The sequence below is a fragment of the Lepisosteus oculatus genome, unplaced genomic scaffold, assembly GCF_040954835.1.
Source record: "Lepisosteus oculatus isolate fLepOcu1 unplaced genomic scaffold, fLepOcu1.hap2 HAP2_SCAFFOLD_64, whole genome shotgun sequence".
Classification (NCBI taxonomy): Eukaryota; Metazoa; Chordata; class Actinopteri; order Semionotiformes; family Lepisosteidae; genus Lepisosteus; species Lepisosteus oculatus.
Window position 1 is genome coordinate 318,982 of NW_027168193.1, and position 21,019 is coordinate 340,000.

A 21,019-nucleotide genomic window follows, 5' to 3' on the forward strand; every position below is an offset into this window, starting at 1 on the left:
GTAATAAATGATTGCTTATGCTTTATAAAGAAATCTAATTAAAATAAAAGCTTAAGTTTTGTATTTATCTTGTACCATAGAACATGATTTTCTTTGTATTTGAAGCCCACAAAGTGTCCAAATGATGCACTACATGATATAAGGAAGATTATCACATGCATATCGGTATTATCTTTCTTATGAAAATGCATTCCTTTCATTACCTTTTACTTTTTAAAATGAACTCAAATTGTGTATAATGTAATAATTTAAGTAGAATAGATTCAGGTAGGAAATATAGAGTCATGATGTTTATGGCTGACATCATTTCACATGGGTGAATTTTAAGCTAAGAAATAAAAACATTTACAATGAAGATACCATTGCTTAATTTTAAATGCCTTTAAAAAATAAATACCTCCTGAGAATAATTTGCCACTCCCAGATCCTTGGTAAGGTACTGTTTGAATCCAATCAGGAGAGGAGCATCCAGGGAGTGCTTTCTATAGAGTCCAGCTTGGGCCACTCTCTTCCGGCCTGCTGATACTTTTTAACTACTCAGGGCCTGTAAGGATATAAAACACCGGTTTAAACATTTTATACCTATAAGACAAATTAGAATTTTAGTAAAAAATAGATACATCTGAAAAATAAAAAGTCTTACTGCTGATAGAGTTCTTCAGAGCTCACATCTTCCCCTTCCTTATCCGCTTCTGTTTCAGTTTCTAGAGCAGCCTCTGGCATCTCTTCCTCCTGGACAGCGGCCTCTTGCTCAGGGCCGCTGGAATGCAGGTATATTCTTTTCAACATGCTTTTACATAATATGTTGTAACAATGATTTCAAAAAGAAACTACAGAAGCCTTACAGATTAAAAATATCTCACCTTGCCAATGTGTCTTCAGGCTCCCCATGTACAAAAAGGCCCAAGGACTCTAGCAGTCTTACAACCACTATCCTGTTTGCCTCACCAGACACGATCTCTATTCTGTGGTAATCCACGATGACCCCGTTTTTCAGGTGATTCATCATGTCCTCCCTCGCCTGTTGAGAGGCCATCCTGATCTCTTCTGCCGTGGCGTGCTTCATACACGACCTCTTCAAGTGAGCGGGTTTCCTCTGAAAATAAATAATACCATCTGTGTATAGAAACAAGCTAAGACTGATTTCTTAAATTATCCTTAATTTTCTCTCTCATAGTTTGAGCATAATGATTTTATTGCATTTATAAAAGAATTGCTCATTGCTCCTAAATAAATAATGGTTTCATAAAAAAGTGAACACTTACTTGGTCTCAGTCACAGACTTTCCAATAGAAGCCATTGTGGAGTTCAGCAACTGCAGGTCCTAGAAGTGGGGAAGGAATTTTAAAAGAGAAATTTAATTACAATACAGAAGGAATGGCTGAGGGATCACTGAAATATATATATACAAATTCCAAAGACTGAGTCCATATAGAAACAACTACCTTTCATTTTCAGTATAAGAAAAAAAAACATTATCTTCCAAAGCATCATAAAATTGTCCCTTCTTCCAGACTCTACTTCTCTCTTGTAGTAGTATAGCAGACCTTTCCAGGTGAGCAGATCACAGAGTCCGAAATGAGCTTCCTCCATCAAGCAAAGTACCTGAACATGACTCTGTCTTCATAAAAGCGCCCCTGTAATAAAGAAATTAAATCCGAAATCAAGAGGGCAGTTGCCTACTGAAATACAAGAAGTCATCAATTTTAACCTAGCAACACATTAAAGGCTGAATCTATACAAGTACGATTCTAGAAATGCTCACCAGATGACGTTTTAAGAAGGAACTGCGCCTCAGGTTCCGCCGAGATCTTAACTCGGATGGCAGGATTCAGAGTCCGGAGTGCGGACTGATGGCGCACGGAGGGTCCATATACTGTGGATCCCTCAGTGATCTTCCGCGTATTCAAACCGCCAGCGTGTGACTCCCCTGTCCCCGTGACCTCATTGCTCTGCTCTCTCCTCTGTGCAGCTGAGCCCGACTCACGGTAAAATGGAAAAAAATATGCCCTCGACGTGAGATTTATTCTGGAGCGAGCCAGTGTTGCGCATAGCTGCCTTCAAAGCAGTTAACCCAGGTTCGATTCCCGGCCAACGCAGTTGCGAATGTTTTCAAATGCTGTCATGAGCCTTGGATTGTGACTAGCAAAGCGAAGCCTTTTGAAAGAGCTAAAGCACTGCAAAACGGAATTGAAGGAGAATCTTACAGGGGATTCTGAGCAGTGTCTGCATACATGCAGTCAGATAAAGGTGCTGAAAGCTTGAGCTACTCTCAATGTCATGCTGCCCTTCCCCGGAGTAAATCTGTTACATTGAAAAAATGCTTCTGGCAGGTTCAAAAAGGGACCCTTGTTAATTGGAGAAATCAATGATTTCGAATGAATTCTGTATGCGTTAAAAGACAGCTATACACAGAAAACATGCAGGACACTGCTCATGATGTTTCCCGAGCCGAAACACAGTGCGTTTTTCCAAGCCATTTGACAAAGCCCACCCACTGAAAACTGCAGCAGATCGTGTAAAGACGTTCAACTTTGTAACTACTGCACGCACAGGAAGCAGAATAAATTCCTCTTTTCAAACTGTCAAAGGTTTGCTTTGCGAACGCTGCAGGACATCGCACAATCTCTTTTGAATGGGGACAAACGATTTATTATGGGGCGCAGTAAGTACAGACGTTTAAAAAGCTCCACTCATGCCGACGATGCAGCATGAAGAAGCGCAACCTAACGTTTGACAGACAAAAGCCGGGCGCCGCTACGAGCAATATGAAATCAAACTGACAGCACACGGCGTTTCGCGCTGACTCAAAAGTGATCTCGACAGACGCTGTTCTCTGCATAACGCTGAAAGAGCTAAAGAGCGTTTCTGTTGAGACGTAACAAGCTTGTTTCTTTCTACCATGATGTTACCATGACAAAATCTGTCTTTAAACACCTTGCTCAGTCTCTGACGAGACTGTCAAAAATTGCTTTCGCCGATTGTATTGCAAACCGGCGGAAGCGGGGTATTGGGAAAAGTTTTCAACTAGCAATAATCGCGCCTCGGCTAAACCTCACAGGCTACGATACTGCCACTGCGCAAAGCTGACGGTTGCCAGGCAACCGCGGGGATCCTATGGAAATCGTTATCGATCGTCTCATGGCATGTCGTTGCTATAACGCTTCATATTTGTCGTCTTCTTCTTCTTCTAGCTTGAGGTTTTGAAGAATTTCATGACAGACAAGGGCTCCGTTGGGAACAAAGGGCGTTGTGAGAAAACCGTTGCTTATTTTCAGCAGCAGAAATACAACCCTTTAAATAAAAGATGACAGAACAATGACGAAGGTCATGCCGGGAGGAACTCATGCACTACAGAGGAAAGGGGGCGGGCACGTACAGTTCACATTCAAGCCACAAGTACTCTTCTTGGATGTTGCACAAACAAATCCTAACGTCTTGAAAGCATTGCAGCATGTTTGTGTCCCACTTCCCGTGGCTGCGGGACGACTGACACGAACGGACAAACACAATCTGTGGCGTTTAGCGTGACATAGTCTTGCAGGCATCGTGCTGTCTCACTGCAATATTATACCACTGGAGGAAACAGTCCATCTGGCCATGAAACTCATTTGAACGTCTAGCTACAGCAACTAACAATATCATGATTTATTCAGGATGTGTGGAATCAGCACGTCCCGGAGACAGCTTCCGAAATCGTGAGCATTCTCTGGTGGTAGGGGCGTTCAAGATGCCGCTCAGGTGGGAGGTAAAGTTTAGTGGTTGGGGAGTTTTTTTGAGTTTTTCATGACCTGAATGTTAATTTTTGCTTTTTTTGACTACAGAAAAATAAGGACTTAACACTAGTTGTTTAAACTTCAGTTATAATTGAAAGAAAAAAAAAACGATTTTTTTTTAGGTTTAAAAAGTCCGATATGAGTAACACTGGGAAAAGAAAAGAGAGTGCTGGGTCTTCGAAGGAGAACTCTAAGATACCTCAATCGTATATGTATAGCACTACAAAAAAATCGATGGCAACTAAAGGGAAAAGTGAAGCAGCTGCAGGGGCAGCAAGAGGGCGGAGGTGCCGCGCGCCCGGCCGACGTGTTGGACCGGTGTGCTTTACGTGCTGAAATAAACACGCGACAGCCCCGAAATGTTTCCAGAGTGCTGTGCACTGAAGACTTGCCTGGTGCTCCTCCGTGCAGATTGTTTGTCCTCCTCCAGTGCGGGACGAGCCAACACAAGGGAGCGCATTCGCCAACATCCAGGCACGCAATGCAATTTGGAAAGCAGCTCCTTTCCAAAGAGTTGCACACGAACGATCCTTCAGTCCCGCTCGGGGGGCACGGAACCCCCGCCACACACAGCTTCAAGTAGCGAGTCAGGCGCCGGGACTTTCGCTTACGGCCACACCACCCTGAACACGCCTGATCTCGTCTGATCTCGGAAGCTAAGCAGCGTCGGGCCTGGTTAGTACTTGGATGGAAGACTGCCTGGGAATACCAGGTGCTGTAAGCTTTTGCTCTCCCGGCCAGCAGGGGTCGCCGTTGGTGCCGTAGGCTTTGGGAGGAAAACCTGCAGGATGGAAAGGTGATCTATAGCCTCATCTCTAGAGATGTTTTGTTGCTGTGGCATGTGTGTGACCCATATTCAAAAAAAAAAAACCCGTCTGTAAAACGAATATCGAAGCTGCCTCTAAATCTGCAAATGAAGATGAGTCGATAAACCACTCGTTTTTCGTATAACTAGACATATATTCATTTGTTACCGATTTCATTCATTGAGCACGAATACAATAGAGGTACAGCCATTCACTGTTTGACATGTCTGCACTGGTACAGAACCGAGCAATCAGAAAACGGGTGAAACTGTCTTTAGACTCAGCATACAGTACCGAGGCCCCCCATGACCAAATAAAGGCTAACCTCGATAATCAGCCTAAAGAACGCAGACTACAGCAAAACGACTGACTTTGAAAAGGGAATGAACGTCCGGAAGGAGTAGTGGAACTAGCTTGAGATGCTTCTCCGGACCCCTAACTAAAAGCCAGCGAGAACCAGCAGCGGCGTCCACTCCTGTCGAACCGGGATCCTTCCGCAGCCACGCAGCTCGTGGTGTCCTAACCCTCCCGTATCTGATTTTGGACCAAGCACATCAGGGGAGAGCGCGAACGCAGTCCCCCACTACCAGAAATTATGCAGTCGAGATTCCCACATTTGGGGAATTCGCAGGGGTCAGCACAGCCGGAGTGCAATGGCCGAGCCTCGCCCTGGGTGAACCTCCTTCTTGATCAAGGTATCTCCCCTGCCAGGTAAGTATGAGTTAAACAGGCCCCTGCAAGCGGCCCGCACCCACAGCACAAATCGCGCAGCCTAGGCCACCTCCTCGCCCTGCACGCCACCGCCTCCTGCTGGGCCCACTCTTTCACACACTCACACGCCACACTAACACTCAAAAGTGTGGGCAAAACGAGAAAACGAGCGCGCCGTTTCCTACACATCTGCAGTCGCCGTTGCGCATTCGCAGCATGTCCCGGGATGCAATTCGGCCTCATTGCGACGTGCGCCTGCCACACACCGAACAAACCATTTCAGCAATTTCCAAAAAACGGGCCTGCTTGCCTGCCCACAAGGCTCCGTCTCTTACCTGCTCTCCAGAGCCTGCTGCCTTCTGTGCTTTTCTCTCGGCACCGCTGCAGTGCACACAACTCCTGCAGCGGGAGGGGGGGAGAAAGTTCCCGCGCTCTGCCGCAGGGAAGGCTCGCTCCGTGCGCACACGTCCTTTCGATGCCAGTCCAACAAGTGCTCCGCATTAGCTGCGTCGGGGCTCCAATGGCCACAATGCCGGGGAATGGCACCTGTAAAGTGTTAATTGGGGCACAGGAACAGCCCGTCTCGTCTCGGGGGGGCCGGCTTCAGAGACAATACAGCAAACACAGCGGGGCGGGGGAAGAAGACGACACCACACATGCGGGTACATTCAGCTCCGGCGGGAACGAGACATTTGTCGGTCTTTTCAAGTGCCGAGAGCCGAGCAATCCTTCACTTGTATTGTTTCTCCCCGGTGACTAGATCTGGCCCTGCGACTCTCGACTGGGCTCACCCCCGGGGCAGCCCAGCAGGTGTGAGCCTGGCCGGCACCCGGATGGGAGATTCCACCCCGGAAAAGCTCCGGTTGCTGCTGCTCCTGCAAGAGGTGTGACTGGGACCAGTAGGGAGCGCTCACCCTGCGGGCTGTGTGGCTCTCTTACGCCCCAGCCTCCTGATGGCGACACTCTGCTGCACAAACAGGCGCCGTCCTTCGGGGGAGGCGTCAAACCGAGGTCCCGACCCTCCTTGGCCATTAGGAAACCCCAGGGCTCAATGAATGAAATCGGTAACAAATGAATAAATGTCTAGTTATACGAAAAACGAGTGGTTTATCGACTCATCTTCATTTGCAGATTTAGAGGCAGCTTCGATATTCGTTTTACAGACGGGTTTTTTTTTTTTGAATATGGGTCACACACATGCCACAGCAACAAAACATCTCTAGAGATGAGGCTATAGATCACCTTTCCATCCTGCAGGTTTTCCTCCCAAAGCCTACGGCACCAACGGCGACCCCTGCTGGCCGGGAGAGCAAAAGCTTACAGCACCTGGTATTCCCAGGCGGTCTCCCATCCAAGTACTAACCAGGCCCAACCCTGCTTAGCTTCCGAGATCAGACAAGATCGGGCGTGTCCAGGGTGGTGTGGCCGTAAGCGAGAGCCCTGGCGCATGACTCGCTACTTGAAGCTGTGTGTGGCGGGGGTTCCATGCCCCCCGAGCGGGACTGAAGGATCGTTCGTGTGCAACTCTTTGGAAAGGAGCTGCTTTCCAAATCGCATTGCGTGCCTGGATGTTGGCGAATGCGCTCCCTTGTGTTGGCTCGTCCCGCACTGGAGGAGGACAAACAATCTGCACGGAGGAGCACCAGGCAAGTCTTCAGTGCACAGCACTCTGGAAACATTTCGGGGCTGTCGCGTGTTTATTTCAGCACGTAAAGCGCACCGGTCCAACACGTCGGCCGGGCGCGCGGCGCCTCCGCCCTCTTGCTGCCCCTGCAGCTGCTTCACTTTTCCCTTTAGTTGCCATCGATTTTTTTGTAGTGCTATACATATACGATTGAGGTATCTTAGAGTTCTCCTTCGAAGACCCAGCACTCTCTTTTCTTTTCCCAGTGTTACTCATATCGGACTTTTTAAACATAAAAGGGTTAACCCTAAAAAAATCGTTTTTTTTTTCTTTCAATTATAACTGAAGTTTAAACAACTAGTGTTAAGTCCTTATTTTTCTGTAGTCAAAAAAAGCAAAAATTAACATTCAGGTCATGAAAAACTCAAAAAAACTCCCCAACAACTAAACTTTACCTCCCACCTGAGCGCCATCTTGAACGCCCCTACCACCAGAGAATGCTCACGATTTCGGAAGCTGTCTCCGGGACGTGCTGATTCCACACATCCTGAATAAATCATGATATTGTTAGTTGCTGTAGCTAGACGTTCAAATGAGTTTCATGGCCAGATGGACTGTTTCCTCCAGCGGTATAGTATTGCAGTGAGACAGCACGATGCCTGCAAGACTATGTCACGCTAAACGCCACAGATTGTTTGTCCGTTCTTGTCAGTCGTCCCGCAGCCACGGGAAGTGGGACACAAACATGCTGCAATGCTTTCAAGACGTTAGGATTTGTTTGTGCAACATCCAAGAAGAGTACTTGTGGCTTGAATGTGAACTGTACGTGCCCGCCCCCTTTCCTCTATAGTGCATGAGTTCCTCCCGGCATGACCTTCGTCATTGTTCTGTCATCTTTTATTTAAAGGGTTGTATTTCTGCTGCTGAAAATAAGCAACGGTTTTCTCACAACGCCCTTTGTTCCCAACGGAGCCCTTGTCTGTCATGAAATTCTTCAAAACCTCAAGCTAGAAGAAGAAGAAGACGACAAATATGAAGCGTTATAGCAACGACATGCCATGAGACGATCGATAACGATTTCCATAGAATCCCCGCGGTTGCTTGGCAACCGTCAGCTTTGCGCAGTGGCAGTATCGTAGCCTGTGAGGTTTAGCCGAGGCGCGATTATTGCTAGTTGAAAACTTTTCCCAATACCCCGCTTCCGCCGGTTTGCAATACAATCGGCGAAAGCAATTTTTGACAGTCTCGTCAGAGACTGAGCAAGGTGTTTAAAGACAGATTTGGTCATGGTGATATCATGGTAGAAAGAAACGAGCTTGTTACGTGTCAACAGAAACGCTCTTTAGCTCTTTCAGCTTTATGCAGAGAACAGCGTCTGTCGAGATTACTTTTGTGTCAGCGCGAAACGCCGTGTGCTGTCAGTATGATTTCATATTGCTCGTAGCGGCGCCTGGCTTTTGTCTGTCAAACGTTAGGTTGCGCTTCTTCATGCTGCATCGTCGGCATGAGTGGAGCATTTTAAACGTCTGTACTTACTGCGCCCCATAAGAAATCGTTTGTCCCTGTTCAAAAGAGATTGTGCGATGTCCTGCAGCGTTCGCAAAGCAAACCTTTGACAGTTTGAAAAGAGGAATTTATTCTGCTTCCTGTGCGTGCAGTAGTTACAAAGTTGAACGTCTTTACACGATCTGCTGCAGTTTTCAGTGGGTGGGCTTTGTCAAATGGCTTGGAAAAACGCACTCTGTTTCGGCTCGGGAAACATCATGAGCAGTGTCCTGCATGTTTTCTGTGTATAGCTGTCTTTTAACGCGTACAGAATTCATTCGAAATCATTGATTTCTCCAATTAACAAGGGTCCCTTTTTGAACCTGCCAGAAGCATTCTTTCAATGTAACAGATTTACTCCGGGGAAGGGCAGCATGACATTGAGAGTAGCTCAAGCTTTCAGCACCTTTATCTGACTGCATGTATGCAGACACTGCTCAGAATCCCCTGTAAGATTCTTCTTCAATTCCGTTTTGCAGTGCTTTAGCTCTTTCAAAAGGCTTCGCTTTGCTAGTCACAATCCAAGGCTCATGACAGCATTTGAAAACATTTGCAACTGCATTGGCCGGGAATCGAACCTGGGTCAACTGCTTTGAAGGCAGCTATGCGCAACACTGGCTCGCTCCAGAGTAAATTTCACGTCGAGGGCATATTTTTTTCCATTTTACCGTGAGTCGGGCTCAGCTGCACAGAGGAGAGAGCAGAGCAATGAGGTCACGGGGAAGAAGGGACAATTTTATGATGCTTTGGAAGATAATGTTTTTTTTTTCTTATACTGAAAATGAAAGGTAGTTGTTTCTATATGGACTCAGTCTTTGGAATTTGTATATATATATTTCAGTGATCCCTCAGCCATTCCTTCTGTATTGTAATTCAATTTCTCTTTTAAAATTCCTTCCCCACTTCTAGGACCTGCAGTTGCTGAACTCCACAATGGCTTCTATTGGAAAGTCTGTGACTGAGACCAAGTAAGTGCTCACTTTTTTATGAAACCATTATTTATTTTGGAGCAATGAGCAATTCTTATATAAATGCAATAAAATCATTATGCTCAAACTATGAGAGAGAAAATTAAGGATAATTTAAGAAATCAGTCTTAGCTTGTTTCTATACACAGATGGTATTATTTATTTTCAAAGGAAACCCGCGAGGATTCCCCTGGTGTGCAAGATGTGCCTGAATACTCTTGATCAGCTTCCTGCTCACTTGAAGAGGGCGTGTATGAAGCACGCCACGGCAGAAGAGATCAGGATGGCCTCTCAACAGGCGAGGGAGGACATGATGAATCACCTGAAGAATGGGGTCATCGTGGATTACCACAGAATAGAGATCGTGTCTGGTGAGGCAAACAGGATAGTGGTTGTAAGACTGCTAGAGTCCTTGGGCCTTTTTGTACATGGGAAGCCTGAAGACACATTGGCAAGGTGAGATATTTTTAATCTGTAAGGCTTCTGTAGTTTCTTTTTGAAATCATTGTTACAACATATTATGTAAAAGCATGTTGAAAAGAATATACCTGCATTCCAGCGGCCCTGAGCAAGAGGCCGCAGTCCAGGAGGAAGAGATGCCAGAGGCTGCTCTAGAAACTGAAACAGAAGCGGATAAGGAAGGGGAAGATGTGAGCTCTGAAGAACTCTATCAGCAGTAAGACTTTTTATTTTTCAGATGTATCTATTTTTTACTAAAATTCTAATTTGTCTTATAGGTATAAAATGTTTAAACCGGTGTTTTATATCCTTACAGGCCCTGAGTAGTTAAAAAGTATCAGCAGGCCGGAAGAGAGTGGCCCAAGCTGGACTCTATAGAAAGCACTCCCTGGATGCTCCTCTCCTGATTGGATTCAAACAGTACCTTACCAAGGATCTGGGAGTGGCAAATTATTCTCAGGAGGTATTTATTTTTTAAAGGCATTTAAAATTAAGCAATGGTATCTTCATTGTAAATGTTTTTATTTCTTAGCTTAAAATTCACCCATGTGAAATGATGTCAGCCATAAACATCATGACTCTATATTTCCTACCTGAATCTATTCTACTTAAATTATTACATTATACACAATTTGAGTTCATTTTAAAAAGTAAAAGGTAATGAAAGGAATGCATTTTCATAAGAAAGATAATACCGATATGCATGTGATAATCTTCCTTATATCATGTAGTGCATCATTTGGACACTTTGTGGGCTTCAAATACAAAGAAAATCATGTTCTATGGTACAAGATAAATACAAAACTTAAGCTTTTATTTTAATTAGACTTGTTTATAAAGCATAAGCAATCATTTATTACATCGCTTCTTGAATTAAATCTTTTGACAAGAGGTAAGACTTCTATTTTACATTTAAACCCATGTTTAGCTGCGTTTTTTAGATTTAACTGAACCAATTTCTGTGTGTGATAATGTCCTTGAATTCTGACAACATCACACTAAATTACATGATATAAAACAGCTAATGTTTCTAGAGATAAAGTTTCTGGGATGCTTCTAATTACTTTTTATTACCAGGGACAGTTTAATTCACCTTGTACAGTACTGTAAGACCAAGATGCTTTTTTTAAAAGTTATTTAACATTTTATAGAACTTTGTCTACTATGGCAACATGATGTGCTAGGTGAAACTTGGAAAAATACTGCTTGGCCACTTATCTTAAGGTAAAGATAGGATAAAAGTTTATCTTTTGCACCTACCTGACCCCCAGGGAAGGCCAATGCTTTCTAAGTTGATGGTTCCCTACAGTAGACTGTACCTTATCTTCAAAGGTAATGTATATTGACCCAAATCAGTTTTGGAATCCAATCTACTGCCGAGATGGAGCACATCCTTTTTTCAGGATTTTAGCATCATACGTTTGGTATATTTAGTCCCTAATGCTGAAAGAAATGATCATAGAACATGACATCTAACCTTACCTGTGGTGTCTTTAATCCCTATTGCTCAATGCATGGTGTACGTACTGCATACATGTGTCTTGAGAATGAGGAATGGGCCCCTGAGACAGTAATTTGCCTGTTTCACAAATGATCGTATTTTACTAGAGATTCTGTTTGGGATTCAGATGTGCATTCGGACAGCAATCCCTTTCAAGAAATGATACGTTCTGGATGAGGTCAAAGGTGCTGGAACACTGTATTTAGGATGTGTTTGCAGAGACTATGTGTCTCCTGCTTCAACGCAGTGATAAATAGATGTGCTCCTGTAATTCATTGGTACATGCCCAGGGCAGTAAGCAGTCTGAGGATTTATTTCCAGACGGCATAGAGCAGTGAAGTAGTGTAGTAGAGCAACACACTGGATCATTTTATTATTAGAATCTATTCTACTTAAATTATTACATTATACACAACTTGAGTTCATTTTAAAAAGTAAAAGATAATGAAAGGAATGCATTTTCATAAGAAAGATAATACTGATATGCATGTGATAATCTTCTTTATATCATGTAGTGCGTCATTTGGACACTTTGTGGGCTTGAAATACAAAGAAAATCATGTTCTATGGTACAAGATAAATACAAAACTTTAGCTTTTATTTTAATTAGATTTGTTTATAAAGCATAAGCAATCATTTATTACATTAATATATGTGAAAATAACATTTTAGCATCATATTATTACATACAGGTCTCTAGCTTCAACACAGTGATATATATATGCTCAGTGATTTATTGGTACATGCCCAGGTCAATAATCAGAATGAGGATTTATTTCCAGACGGGCTACAGGTAGTGTTGTGAAATACTTCAACACACTGGATCGCAGATTTAGACCCCCTGCACTCTTACTACTTAAAAACCAAAGAAATGAAGATATGTAGCAATCACATTGTAACAGGGGTGACAGTGACTTAATGCTTATACTAGTGGACTTCTGGTACCTTTAGGGTAAGGTGTTCCCTGAAGGGCTCTCAAACCCCGCATTTCAGATGCCTAGCTGTATCGCTGATGTGTTGCACCTCAGAATCACTTTTAAACCTTACCTCTGGTATCTTTAATCCCTATTGCTCAACGCATGGTGAAAGTATTGCATAAATGTGTCTGAAAATGAGCAATGGGCACCTGAGAGACTCATTTGCCTGTTTCACAAATGATCATATTTGACTAGAGATTCTGTTTGGGATTCAGTTGTGCATTCTGACAGCAATCCCTTTCAAAAAACGATACATTCTGGATGAGGTCAAAGGTGCAGGAACACTGTATTTAGGATGTGTTTGCACTTATGAGGATTTATTTCCAGATGTGCTAGGGGTAGTGTTGTGAAATACTTCAACACACTGGATCGCAGGTTTAAACCCCCTGCACTCTTACTCCTTAAAAACCAACAAATGCAGATATGTAGCAATCATATTGTAGCAGACACTCATTTGCCTGTTTCACAAATGATCATATTCTACTAGAGATTCTGTTTGGGATACGGATGTGCATTCTGACAGCAATCTCTTTCAAAAAATGCTTTTACCTTTTCGCGGCTTTGCCCTTCTTGCCTCTTTGGACAATATCTCCATCTTGTGGTCGTTGTTGGTAATGTCTAGACAATATCTCCATCTTGTGGTCGTTCTTGGTAATGTCTTCTTATGCCCTTTTTTATTTCAATTCTCTATTAGTTGATTCTAGAATCTCTACAATAGAGTTGAAAACATCAGTTTTAAAGCAGACAATATGACATTATTTATAGTCCAATTAGAAATGTATTACCCTGATAGATATCCCAACACCCGGAATGTATTGATACCATATCCCCAGTAATGCTCCTCAGGCCTAACAAGCACACTGTTGGTCTTAGGAAGCATCAGACACAGAAACGGTAACAACATCCTTCTTTCTGTTCACTCAGTCTCTGGTGCCGTGGGTCAGTGAAAGTGCGATGCGCGGATCCAGCGATCTCATCCTGTCACTCAGATGGCACAATCAGTAATTGGTGGCAGTTGATATGGTCCCTCCCAGCAGGATTGCAACATCTGGCAGGGTATCTCTTCTTCACCTACACCCACTCGCCAGGTATCCGGTCGTGTCTCCCCTCTGCTGGAGGTCCCCAAGCGTCCGGCACCTGTTCACAAGCCCTGTGCACCGCTTCAGTTAACAAACCTACAACACTTTAATAGAGAGTTATCTACCCACGGTGTCCCTTCAGTTGATATTTCCTTAGTTGGTCTTTCAGACTGTGGGTGATTGGGGCAATGTGACTTCCAACTTACCCCTAGTGAGGCAATTACAGCCTGGCACACCTTCCCAGTGTAGTCTGCCCCTAGATCAGTATCCAAGGGGCAGGGCAGTCCATACCCTGGGATCATCTTTGTCATACACTTGGGTATGTGCCAGCCCACATCACATCATCATACAACCCCACATTCTTTACACATTTGTTCTAACCACTATTAAACATCTATTAAAGGCCTCAACCTGAATTCTCCCCTTTCCCCAATAGAGGTTTCACAGGGGTCTCAGACTCCCGCTCTCCCAGTGCAGCTCGTCTGGCATCTGCATCTGCATGGTTGTTACCTTGAGTTACTGGAATTCTTTATTTATTGTGTTATTTACACCTTACTCAAGCTGCTTCTGTCGGCAGCTGTAAAACTACAAATCAGTTCAGAGACAAGCCTAGTATTCTTAACTGGAGTCCCTGCCGTTGTGAGAGAATCCTATTTCTCCATAGCCATCCAGAATTGTGGCCTACATGCAACAAATACATACATTATATACATATACAGTAACCCTTTGTCCACACTTACATACAAAGGAATGGTTGATCCATCTGAGGAAACCCCAGTCTCAGCACCTGTAAGAGAGCTTGTTTCAAATTATTATAGGCGGCTTTTGTTGCGGGAACCAAGGCAATCTTGTCCTTGTACTGCACTCCCCCCTTAAGCAGATCTGTTAAGAGTTGTGCTCACCCTGTAAAAACATTGCACCCAAGCCCTGTTAAAATTTCACAATGCTAGACACAAAAGGGCCTTATCATAACTGCTTCTATTAGACACTCTAAAGCTGAAGCAACTCAGACTTGTGGGTTTCCTCGTCAGGGGAAGCACTCAGAATACTATCAACATACTGAGTGATCACAGTCAGTTGAAGCCACGTGATACCCTGTTCTGGATAGTCATTCTTTGTAATGCATAATATTCCAACCCAATAGATCTGGGATAAAACCACCCATTAAAATCTGGTACTCGGCAAGTAAAACTTGCTGCCCCAATACTCCTGTGGCCTCCTGCCGTCTCCCCATATACATTACTCTATAGCACACTGTTGAACAGAGGAGTGAAACAAGCATGACAGTAGTGCTCCAGTATCCCATAACAGAGAAACCAACACTCCATTAACAGTACATTTTTATCCACTGGACTGGGACAGACTTAGGGAGGGTACAAGGGATTTACAGGATCTAATCGTTAGGTAAACAGATCTTCTCACAAGACGTTATTCTCCCCAGTCTCGATTCTAAACCTACAGCGTTTCAGCATGTCTGAGACATTCGAATAAACCCAAATTGTTTCCTCTATTGCAACTAATTGTATAAAAATACAAACACTGTTTATCTAACTACTTTTACGTCCACCTGTACTGTACTTATACTTTCAGACGCTCTTATATTTTCCAATCTCCTTAAGTTGATTTTCGTCAAGTCTCTTTAGTTACGTCTCTAGCCAGTCCCGCTGGCTAAACACACTTACACCGTCATTTAGCTGCAAAAAGGCATTCGCGGATGCTGAAGAATTTATTTCCAAGGCAGCGGGTACAAGCGATTTGGCGTTTTAAAACCACCAGGAACAGCAAAGAGGCACGCTTCTTTCCTTGCGCCGGAACACAAGGACTGGAGGCGGACAACCTAGTCGGCAGGATTCGAACTTGCGCGGGGAGACCCCAATGGATTTCCAATCCATCGCTTTAATCACTCGGCCACGACTACAGCAAGCCCCACCGCCGCTGCGTTCTTGCTACAATCTTACCTGGATCGCGAGGCGCCGGCGGAAGCCTATTTCAAAGTCATTCTCCGTTTAAAAAAAACATTTCCAAAATACAAGCCTTGCAGACAGACACGCCTCAGAGGACTTAAGGGTGGCTTCATGTCGGAATGATAAAGTCTCCCCGTCCGGACATGAAAATGCCACTTTGTTACACACAAAAAAAGAATCAACAACAGAGAAATGCCCACAAGCATTTGAAAAGCCGCACCACGTCGCACTTGAAATAGCTCTTACATTAGTGGTAGACGCAGGAATCGCCTTTTTATTTACGCTCTTACCAACGCGATGGAAAGCAAAACAAAGCAAAGCAGAGCAAAACAAAACGAACAAACGAAAACCCTCACGTCCCACACTTGCATGTAAGGCCGTTACGTGCCCAAGCGGTATTGTATGTCATCCTAGCACTGCAGCCCGGGGCGTACGGTATATGGGAACGAGCGCACGCCACGAATCGTCTCGAATCACTCCCTACAGCTGTAAGGCACCTTGAAGTGTGCACCCCCAACATTCTTCCTTGCGCATCTGTGAAATCTAAATTAAATCTCACGTTGGGGGCATATTTTTTTCCACTTTATCATGAGTCGGGCTCGGCTGCACAGAGGTGAGAGCAGAGCAATGAGGTCACGGGGACAGGGGAGTTACACGCTGGCGGTTTGAATACGCGGAAGATCACTGAGGGATCCACAGTATATGGACCCTCCGTGCTCCATCAGTCCACACTCCGGACTCTGAATCCTGCCATCCGAGTTAAGATCTCGGCGAAACCTGAGGCGCAGTTCCTTCTTAAAACGTAATCTGGTGAGCATTTCTAGAATCATACTTGTATAGATGCAGCCTTTAATGTGTTGCTAGGTTAAAATTGATGACTTCTTGAACTTCAGTAGGCAACTGCCCTCTTGATTTTGGATTTAATTTCTTTATTACAGGGGCGCATTTATGAAGACAGAGTCATGTTCAGGTACTTTGCTTGATGGAGGAAGCTCATTTCGGACTCTGTTATCTGCTCACCTGGAAAGGTCTGCTGTACTACTACAAGAGAGAAGTAGAGTCTGGAAGAAGGGACAATTTTATGATGCTTTGGAAGATAATGTTTTTTTTTCTTTGAAATCGAAATGAATCAGAATATCAGTGCAAAAGACAAACTCTTGGTTTGGTTTAAAGAGATATGGTTTTAAAACAGACAACATGTAGAAAACAGGTGTTTCTCACTTTTGGAAAAGAATGGACCGCGGGTAATATTTTACTAGTTGCAGTGCTGAGCTCACTGGGTTAAAGTCCTGCAGTGTCACACCAGGGCCAGTGGCGCAATGGATAACGCGTCTGACTACGGATTAGGAGATTGTAAATTCGACTCCTGGCTGGCTCGGGTCGTTTTTAAACGCATCAGGCTACTCCCTTAGTAGCCTGTGCTACTTACTGCATTGTAATCGTACCCAGTAAGAGATTTCCTTCATGTAAATGAACTGCACCTGACAGCTTTAGAAAAACACCTGGGCTCAGTACGGTGCTGAGAGCTCAGCGTTGCTGTTGTTCTAATTAGAACGCACTGCATCGGCTATGAACCCGAACTTTTCAATTATTCCGATCAGTAAGTCAACACGTAGTCCACATGAAGGTAGGAATATTCTCTTGTCTGTCTCTTGTTTGTATAGAACTGAATGTCCCTGACAATGTACTGTTAGTTTTAATTGAAGAACGGCATTTGTGTTCAAATATACCAGACAAGTTTACGTAACTGCTCATGCGACACTCAGTTGTAATTAGTCAAGAAATAAAGTCGAACAACAGCTGCGGGTTTGATTCTGAACGTATCAGATTGCAGCGCATTTTACTTCCATTGACAAATGATAGAGATTCGAAGAGAGATCCTTCAGACCAGCAAGCAAACCCACGGCTATTTCGGTTTTCTATCTAGGCAACGTTGGTGTCTGCAATAGCATACATGAAAGCGTGATGCAATTTCTGTGGCTACTTGATTATAATGCTTTTTTTTATTTTTATTAAACATGTAGAATTTACAAATACAAATACAACAAGAGGATCAGAGTCATGTACAAGAGAAAAAAAACGCAGCAGAAAAAAAACATTTAACTACCAGAGGTAATTAAGTAATTATGTGATCAAATTGTATATTTTACACGTATCATATTTTCCTTGCTTTAATATTTCTCAATTATAAACTTTAGTTTCAACATGCATGCGTTTCCTGTAAAAAAATAAAACTCAGCACAGTTTTTTACAAAACAAAAAAAACGTTTTTCTTTTAACAACATTTCGAGTACCTCTGGCATTCATGAAAAAGACATACACAAAAGCAAATAACTAACTCTAAGACTATCTAAACTATTGAGTTTTTCAAAGAACCAGAACTATAACAGTCCTTAACACTTAACTACACCATTCCAAACTAACACTAAAGAAACACTAGTATATACTGGTATAACAAATAAAACCAAACATAATCATTAACTGAGCAGTCACTGGGAGCAAATCTCCTTCCCGTCCACAAAGGCCCTCGCTCCCACAAAGTAGGGTCTCCTCCCCTCTCTTCTGGCAGCTTCAACCTGGGGCCACAGCTGGTTCCTGGTGCTCCTGTCCGCGGCAGACAGTTCCTCTGCAAACCTCAGTTTGTTCCCATTCAAATACTCATTCCCCCTCGCCGCTCGCCAGAGCATGTCCCTCGCCGTCCTCTTGGTGAACTGTATTATAATCGATCTGGGGCGCACTTGCCCAGACATGTTCGCTCTCCCGAGCCTGTGAACAAAGTCAATGGGCGATATTACGTCCTCCTGGTCCGGCAGGGTCCTTTTACAGATACCCTTCACTGTTGCAACAAGGTCCTTATCACGTTCCTCTTTAACTCCAAATAATTTTAAATTCCATCGTCGACAGTATCTATCTACATCGTTCACTTTCAATTCAAGTTCTTTAATATGCTTTTCTTGTTCGGTATTTACTTGTTTAAGAACTTTTACTTCACTCTTTAAGTCTTCAACCTCTTTAAACACACAGTCCATGGACTTTTTAAGACTTTCGATTGCGACTGTATTAAATCGAATCATTTCCTTCAGCTCACCCATCATGTTAAAGATGTTGGTTTGGAGCTCCTCCAGCGTCAGGTCGCCCCTTCCTCTCTTGGCCGCCGGGGTTTTCACAGGTGTGCTGGGCAGGGACTCCGGCTCTACCGTACGAGCGCATCTCCAGCACTCTTTCCACGTCCCCTCCAGCTGCTTCACTTTTCCCTGTAGTTCCATCGATTTTCTTGTAGTGCTATACATATACGATTGAGGTATCTTAGATTTCTCCTTCGAGGACCCAGCACTCTTTTCTTTTCCCAGTGTTACTCATATCGAAATTCTTAAACCTAAAAAAAATCGTTTTTTTTTCTTTCAATTATAACTGAAGTTTAAACAACTAGTGTTAAGTCCTTATTTTTCTGTAGTCAAAAAAAGCAAAAATTAACATTCAGGTCATGAAAAACTAAAAAAAACTCCTCAACCACTAAACTTTACCTCCCACCTGAGCGCCATCTTGAACGCCCCTACCACCAGAGAATGCTCACGATTTCGGAAGCTGTCTCCGGGACGTGCTGATTCCACACATCCTGAATAAATCATGATATAGTTAGTTGCTGTAGCTAGACGTTTAAATGAGTTTCATGGCCAGATGGACTGTTTCCTCCAGCGGTATAGTATTGCAGTGAGACAGCACGATGCCTGCAAGACTATGTCACGCTAAACGCCACAGATTGTGTTTGTCCGTTCGTGTCAGTCGTCCTGCAGCCACGGGAAGTGGGACACAAACATGCTGCAATGCTTTCAAGACGTTAGGATTTGTTTGTGCAACATCCGAGAAGAGTACTTGTGGCTTGAATGTGAACTGTACGTGCCCGCCCCCTTTCCTCTGTAGTGCATGAGTTCCTCCCGGCATGCCCTTCCTCATTGTTCTGTCATCTTGTATTTAAAGGGTTGTATTTCTGCTGCTGAAAATAAGCAACGGTTTTCTCACAACGCCCTTTGTTCCCGACGGAGACCTTGTCTGCCATGAAATTCTTCAAAACCTCAAGCTAGATGAAGAAGAGGACAAATATGAAGCGTTACAGAAACGACATGCCATGAGACTATCGATAACGATTTCCATAGGATCCCCGCGGTTGCCTGGCAACTATCAGCTTTGCGCAGTGGCAGTATCGTAGCCTGTGAGGTTTAGCCGAGGCGCGATTATTGCTAGTTGAAAACTTTTCCCAATACCCCGCTTCCGCCGGTTTGCAATACAATCGGCGAAAGCAATTTTTGACAGTGTCGTCAGAGACTGAGCAAGGTGCTTAAAGACAGATTTGGTCATGGTGACATCATGGTAGAAAGAAACGAGCTTGTTACGTCTCAACAGAAACGCTCTTTAGCTCTTTCAGCGTTATGCAGAGAACAGCGTCTGTCGAGATCACTTTTGAGTCAGCGCGAAACGCCGTGTGCTGTCAGTTTGATTTCATATTGCTCGTAGCGGCGCCCGGCCTTTGTCTGTCAAATGTTAGGTTGCGCTTCTTCATGCTGCATCGTCGGCATGAGTGGAGCTTTTTAAACGTCTGTACTTACTGCGCCCCATAAGAAATCGTTCGTCCCTGTTCAAAAGAGATTGTGCGATGTCCTGCAGCGTTCGCAAAGCAAACCTTTGACAGTTTGAAAAGAGGAATTTATTCTGCTTCCTGTGCGTGCAGTAATTACAAAGTTGAACGTCTTTACACGATCTGCTGCAGTTTTCAGTGGGCGGGCTTTGTCAAATTGCTTGGAAAAACGCAGTTTCGGCTCGGGAAACATCATGAGCAGTGTCAGCACAGAGAGGACCACTGTCGTGAGGCCGGTTAGCTCAGTTGGTTAGAGTGTGGTGCTAATAACGCCAAGGTCGTGGGTTCGAGCCCCGTACGGGCCAGGTCCTTTTCTCCTCTCTTACCAAAGCTGTTAGGTTCCTTTCCGTGGTGAGATGGGTTGTCATGCAACGCTGCCACATAGTGCCGACAGACAAGAGTGTTGCGGGAGAAGAGAAAAGTGTTTGAAGTTTTAAGAGTGTATTAGGTGGAGCCAAAATCAAGTGTCACAAATGCAAGTGGGAGGATTTCCAATGTTTAATATGGTAAAAATAAGCAGAAGTTATCTGCCGGTCATGGCACAGTCTGCCATGCTTTTGTCATATACTGTAAAGTGGTGTCGAACTGGAGCCTCACCATTTGCATATGTGAGGCTCCAGTTATACATCGAGTGTCACGTTAAATGACAAAAATCAAGAGAGTTAAAGCAGCTGGAGAGGTTTTCTTACAACTTTTGAGCTGACACAGTTTTGGAAAATGTTTCCTTCACGCTGCACTGTACAACATAGGCAGCCAAGAGTCTCCAAAACAAAACAGAATTGACAGATAGGAGAAAATTCCCACTCGTCCTGAAGTTCCCAAAATCCAGCACTGAGCGTAAACAAAGTGTCTAAGTAGCGTGGGAATGCTAACCCTAACCCTAGCTGGAGTTTGAGCAATCCAGCACTGAGCGTAAAAAGATGAGTCAAAGTAATGTCTAATCTGATTAGTTTCCTTAGAGCTGGTTCAGAGTTTG

At 44.0% G+C, this 21,019-nt stretch overlaps 8 non-coding genes across 8 annotated transcripts; 4 read left to right on the forward strand and 4 right to left on the reverse strand.

Moving 5' to 3' along the window:
* Positions 1 to 2,946: 2,946 nt before the first annotated feature.
* Positions 2,947 to 3,088, reverse strand: LOC138232857 (U4 spliceosomal RNA). The gene has a single exon (XR_011187299.1). It is a non-coding gene; the product is annotated as a U4 spliceosomal RNA (small nuclear RNA).
* A 1,293-nt stretch (positions 3,089 to 4,381) lies between these two features.
* On the forward strand, positions 4,382 to 4,500 carry LOC138232964 (5S ribosomal RNA). Its single transcript, XR_011187404.1, has one exon. It is a non-coding gene; the product is annotated as a 5S ribosomal RNA (ribosomal RNA).
* A 637-nt stretch (positions 4,501 to 5,137) lies between these two features.
* On the reverse strand, positions 5,138 to 5,301 carry LOC138232977 (U1 spliceosomal RNA). The gene has a single exon (XR_011187413.1). It is a non-coding gene; the product is annotated as a U1 spliceosomal RNA (small nuclear RNA).
* Positions 5,302 to 6,607: 1,306 nt separating this feature from the next.
* On the reverse strand, positions 6,608 to 6,726 carry LOC138232979 (5S ribosomal RNA). The gene has a single exon (XR_011187415.1). It is a non-coding gene; the product is annotated as a 5S ribosomal RNA (ribosomal RNA).
* A 1,304-nt stretch (positions 6,727 to 8,030) lies between these two features.
* On the forward strand, positions 8,031 to 8,172 carry LOC138232858 (U4 spliceosomal RNA). The gene has a single exon (XR_011187300.1). It is a non-coding gene; the product is annotated as a U4 spliceosomal RNA (small nuclear RNA).
* A 7,110-nt stretch (positions 8,173 to 15,282) lies between these two features.
* trnas-gga (transfer RNA serine (anticodon GGA)) lies at positions 15,283 to 15,364 on the reverse strand. Its single transcript has one exon. It is a non-coding gene; the product is annotated as a tRNA-Ser (tRNA).
* A 4,227-nt stretch (positions 15,365 to 19,591) lies between these two features.
* LOC138232878 (U4 spliceosomal RNA) lies at positions 19,592 to 19,733 on the forward strand. The gene has a single exon (XR_011187320.1). It is a non-coding gene; the product is annotated as a U4 spliceosomal RNA (small nuclear RNA).
* A 541-nt stretch (positions 19,734 to 20,274) lies between these two features.
* trnai-aau (transfer RNA isoleucine (anticodon AAU)) lies at positions 20,275 to 20,348 on the forward strand. Its single transcript has one exon. It is a non-coding gene; the product is annotated as a tRNA-Ile (tRNA).
* The last annotated feature ends 671 nt before the right edge of the window (positions 20,349 to 21,019 follow it).